This window comes from Nothobranchius furzeri, chromosome 2, assembly GCF_043380555.1.
Source record: "Nothobranchius furzeri strain GRZ-AD chromosome 2, NfurGRZ-RIMD1, whole genome shotgun sequence".
Lineage (NCBI taxonomy): Eukaryota > Metazoa > Chordata > Actinopteri > Cyprinodontiformes > Nothobranchiidae > Nothobranchius > Nothobranchius furzeri.
In genome coordinates this window covers 91,432,145-91,437,542 of record NC_091742.1, presented here as the reverse complement: position 1 = coordinate 91,437,542, position 5,398 = coordinate 91,432,145, and the positions used below count along the sequence as shown (strand labels likewise).

Genomic DNA, 5,398 nt, shown 5'->3' with positions numbered 1-5,398 from the left:
AAGACTGCTATCCCGTTTGCAGAACGTGCAGGAAACAAGTGTCTGCAAAAGGCAGCAACACTTCGAATCTAATGGCACATCTGCGTGACCATCACCCACGTCTCTACAGCCAGTGCAAGGTAAGTTAACATTAGCATTTTAGCTTAAATGCATGACGTGAGGACTTTTGGTTGAGGGAGAATGCAACGAGTCACTATATACTGTAGCCGCAGCGCCCTCTGCCAGCATTTAAACCGTGTAACGGACACCCTGTTGCTGGATGAAGCATCTTATTTGTTGATGATGAAGAGAAATATATAATTAGTTCCTTGTCATTGATTTGTTTACTTATTCAATGCCATTTATACTTGAACATTTGGATTTGATTACATAGTGTAGTAGTTATTTTAGTAATTTGTTTAAAGTGGATATTTATTTTAAATACATATTTTTTAAGGTTGACTTGTACAGTGCTCAAGTCAAGTGTGGACTGGAGTTTTAGATTTTCATTTTGATAATGAAGAAAACAAGTACATGAGAAAACAAGTGGTGTTTCTTTGATTTGTTTACATATTGTTTATGTTTCGAATGTTTGGATTTGTATAATTTAAACCTGCACTGACTACTGTAACATGTTCCAGAAAAATAAGCTGTTTGTTCCTTTACTTGTGAAAAGTTGCACTTCTGCTAAGGCTTTGTGTTATTTTAGGTTTAATAAACACTGTTAAACCTTTTCAAAACTATTTCAGTTTGTGTAGAACAGGACTATCAATGCTTTCTGAACATATGCAACACTGTTTAAAAAATACCGCGATAACACCGAAAACCGTGATAATTTTGGTCACAATAACCGTGAGGTTAAATTTTCATACCGTGACAACCCTAATAAACAAGCGCGTGTACACACACAGGTGCTCACATGGTGCTGTCAAAAGAATGGGCTTGGGCACGTTCAACACATGTCTTATGGCTGCCGTTGCCACTAAATGCACTATGATTTATTATCGTGGGATTTTTCAGTTAAACAATGTTGATTTTATATTTCATCATCAGGTTGACACAGTGATAGCTTGCTCCTGATGTATTGTGTGTCCCATTTTTTTTTCTTCTGTTCTTTCTCTTTCTGCAGGTCTAGAAGCAGACTCTTGTTCATTATTGTTTATTTTCGACTGGACTGGACTGGACTGTCAAATCCTCTAAGTCAGGGGTGTCAAACTCATTTTAGCTCAGGGGCCACACTGAGGGAAATCTAGTCCCAAGTGGGCCAGACTGTTAAATAAATAAAAAAAACTTCAGATTGTTTTCTTTGTTTTAATACAATCAATATAAAACAAGGCTGGAGCCTGAGGACAATGTAGTACAAGTACAACACCTGAAGTGTACTTGAAATTTTGAAAAAATAAATAAAAAATCAATCAATAAATAAAACATTCCTTAGTGATTCAAAGAGCTTACAGATCACATGGCAAGATTAGTTCCATGCAGCACTTAAAGAGCAAGTAACGTCTAAATTAACTTTTTTTTGTTGATGAACTGTATAAATGAGTGTCTAATAGTGTTTTAAATGTGTGCATTCTTTATTTTAGCATTTTGGTGCATTTTCTTTAAAAATTAAAAATTCTGTCTAAAAACCACAGTAATGCGCCACCTTCAGCTGAAAACATAGAATTTGAGTCATTTTGAACAAATTTTAGCCAATGGCTAAAGAGTAAAGTACTACGTAAACCAGTAGAGTACTACGTAGCAGCTCCGTGCCAAAGTTATAAAAGCAACGAGCGTCTCGGCCACGCCCTGTGGCGCGTGGGAGTTGGATTTGCAAGCGAGCGTAGGAGGTCAGCGGTAGTTCAGCATTAGCATATAGCATTAGCATATCCTAGTCTTTAGCATATCTTTTAGTGTTATAAATACTTATTTAGTGTTAGCTTGGCTGTTGGATATTGTAGTTTAGTTAGTGTTTGGCTGTTAGTGTAATTGGGGAAGTATTTCGGGTTTAGTGCTCCATATCGTCTTAGTATTGGTGAGATGGTGTAATGTAGTATGCTTGCGGTGACTCTGTGGGCATTTTACCCGCGATTCTGCACGTCTCCGTTTGAAGAGGGAGGCTGCCCACCGTGGCTCTTCCGCGATTTAGATGCAGCCCACCGACTCTGCTCCCCCACCACGGCGGGCTCCAGTCTGAGGTGAGTAAGCTAGATAAACGTTTTAACATCTTCTAAAGACAATTCCCTACCTAAATGCAAAGTCTGAGAGACGTGGTTCACTTCCTTTAGCTAGTCAGTTGGCAATTCTGCAACAGTGTCTCTAACTAACGCTGCACTAGTTGACAGACAGCCTTACAGCGTGAAATCCAGCTTGTGACCTGGTTCTGTAAGGAATTCTGTTCAGGAGGTCACATTTCAGGCTCTCCACATCATGTGTGACTGACTTTTACGTTATAACAACGATCACACACTAGGAATGTTATAAAGCGCCTATATAGGACAGTTTCTTTTGTATATTATCTGACTTTATAAACTCCAACAACAATGTGCTTCTATTTTTTTTCAGGCTAAATCTACCCAAGACACTGGCTGTCAGACTGATTTAGCTGCAAGAATGCACTTGTCCAGGCTGATGTGAAACCTTCCCTGTAGCAAAGGTGAATTATTTTTAATCATCTTCTATGTAAACATTTTATTACCTTCTAGTTTTAATTTGTTTTACAGATTATTGTTACACGTGATTTTATGCTCTTTTAAACATTTATAAATGTGCTGCTTCTTTGTTTTTACATAGCCAGCCAGAATGGAGTTCACAGCCGCAGTGTGTCTGGTGACCCACGGGGACCATGATGAAAATTCATCTTCCAGAAAGTCCCAGAGCAGCGGCCACACCCCCTGAAAAGACCAAGGTGTGAGGTGTCTGCTGTTGATTCCAGCTTCCACCTCAGTGACAGTGCAAGCTCAGTGAACTGTTCAAGGTAAAAAAAAAATTAAAACATTTCAGAATTTTAAAGATATTAACAATTAAATAAGTATGTGATTACATCATGACGGAGGCTACTGATTCTGCCCCTGTGACACTTGGTGGTGACGTGTGAGCTGATTCACCTGGAAAATAACTTTTACATTAAATATTTTGTTTTTGCTATAAAAAGTAAATTAACTAATAACCTGCATTATTGCAGGACACTCAGCAAAATATGGACTCTAAACCATGAGGCAGGCACACATTAATATTCTATAAGAGCACATAAGGTGAGCAACACCACATATTGTACACTGTCCTGAATTTGTTTTCTTTCTGCATCTCATTAGCCTGGCTGATCACCTGATAACTCCTGTCATCTGGTTATGACAGCACGAGGATGTCCTCACACACCTGTAACCTATCAGCTCATCTGGCAGAATAGAGAGAGAAGAGACAACACCACATCTCCTGTTCCTGGAAAGCCTTCAGCCATCCTTCGATGACTGAGAACCTCCATCAGCTCTGTCTCCTGTCTGCCTACAATTATTATAATAAATATTGTGTTTGACAAGTTTGTTGTGCTGCCAAATATCTCATTTAGATTCCAGTTTTGATATTTTAATGGATATTTATAAATTACATTGATTATCACATTTTTGTTGCATGTTTAACTAGCTATTGTGATTAATTAAACTAGCACCTCACTGTTAAAAGCTCGTTTTAATTTCAAGCATGTTTAAGTATTTATGGACATGAAAAAAAACAGGAAATATATAAATTGAGATTTATTTAATTAATATAACAAATAAGGGGGAAAGAGTCATTGAAAGGCACATTCTTCTGGAAGCTCCTGATCCTGACGACACCAGCAGAGGAGACCAGCTGCAGACACCAGAGGACCTAGAACCGAGAGAGCAGCTGTTATTAGTAAATAAATAAAGAAATCAGGGCAGTTTTAGTGGGCTGAACACATTACAGAATAATTTTCTCATGGGGTATTTTCATAACTTTATATGCAGCAGACTGTAACTTGAGCCCGGGGCTACCGGAGAGCTGCTATCCAGCATGTTTCAGTGGATTTTCCTGCTTTAACAGGTTAGATTAGCTGTTAAGCAGCTCAGCTATTTGTTGCTGATTAAAACCAGGTGTGCTGAAGCAGATAAACCTCTAAACATGCTGAATACTAGCTTTTTAGGGCCGTGGAGACAAACCCTGCAGCTAATCCAATGCTATGGCTAACGGCTACTTACCTTTCAGAGGTGATTCTCTTGGGTCGGTTCTGGGAGTTTCAGGCAACTCACAAGCTCAAAACAATAAGACTCAGGTCCGCTTGTCTCCTCCAAATAGACTTGGTCCCTTTCTTCTCGAGTGTCTGTGTAAGGAGGGGGAGAAACGTCCTCCACTTCTAATAACTGCTCAGAGTGAAGGGAGCTAGCTTCGTCTAGTTAGCCATCGTCTTCGTCACTGCCGCGGCTCCGCCCTCTCGGTCCTCCAGGCAACGCCTACTAATGTTGCATTTTTTTAAATTGATACGTGGGTGGAGAAGGACTCCGAGGCTCAATTGACCCGCTCTTTAAAGTATATTTGACTCATTTTACTTTACATCTTTTAGCTTTCACCAGCACATCAATATCAGAAGTCACATCCTGAGTGGCGGCCAACTTCAGGATGTGATTCAAGTTCTTGTGTGGGCCTTGAGCGCAGCTTTGTTTTATTTATACTCATTACAGAGAAAACTTGCTTACAATGATGTTTATTTTCCCTCTACATTGTAAAGTATGAAAATAAAGTTTACACAACCATCTCGCGGGCCGGATTTAACCCGCTTGCGGGCCGCTTGCGGGCCGCATCCGGCCCGCAGGCCGCATGTTTGACACCCCTGCTCTAAGTGATTCTGTTTTCATATTCTCATGTTATGACTTGTTGGCCAATCAGAACGTGCCATGTTACGGGATGTTACAAAGAAATCCTCAGAACACACGCCTTCTGAGATACAGGATGCTCTGATCTGTTAAATATTTAAGTGTCGTGAGTTCAACTTAACTTTAATTTGTCCTGGTCTGAGTGTATGAACTGTCAAGATAGTAATTAACTTGTTAAATCAACCATTAATGTCATAATATCAAAATGTTTCATTTCAAATTATAACATTCATTTCAACTTCAGATCAATTAAAGTATTTCATTATTTACAATTATTTTATTAGCAATAAACACATGTTTATTTGGTGATTATCTAACTCATACATTTTAAAGGTTTTATATTTAATTGAAGAAATCATTCTGTCTTCTTTCTGTAAAGCAAGTCTTAGATAAAAGGGTGCTCTGTGAGGGACCTTGAAAGGAACATGGTGTTGATGATCCTGGCAATCTGAGTGTAAACACTCTGCGTTGAATCTTGTGCTGCACTTGGGAAGATTAACAGACACACAGAGGCAGACTTTTTGTCTGCAGCTGACCGATGCCATATA

General features: G+C 39.1%; 2 long non-coding RNA genes across 2 annotated transcripts; one reads left to right on the top strand and one right to left on the bottom strand.

Moving 5' to 3' along the window:
- Nucleotides 1–376: 376 nt before the first annotated feature.
- LOC139066210 (uncharacterized) lies at nucleotides 377–3,502 on the top strand. The gene is made up of 3 exons (XR_011519158.1): nucleotides 377–2,617; nucleotides 2,755–2,938; nucleotides 3,276–3,502. It is a non-coding gene; the product is annotated as an uncharacterized lncRNA (long non-coding RNA).
- Nucleotides 3,503–3,698: 196 nt separating this feature from the next.
- On the bottom strand, nucleotides 3,699–4,483 carry LOC129159915 (uncharacterized). The gene is made up of 2 exons (XR_008560946.1): nucleotides 4,179–4,483; nucleotides 3,699–3,828 (listed from the first exon to the last, which is right to left on the bottom strand). It is a non-coding gene; the product is annotated as an uncharacterized lncRNA (long non-coding RNA).
- Between the last annotated feature and the right edge of the window lie 915 nt (nucleotides 4,484–5,398).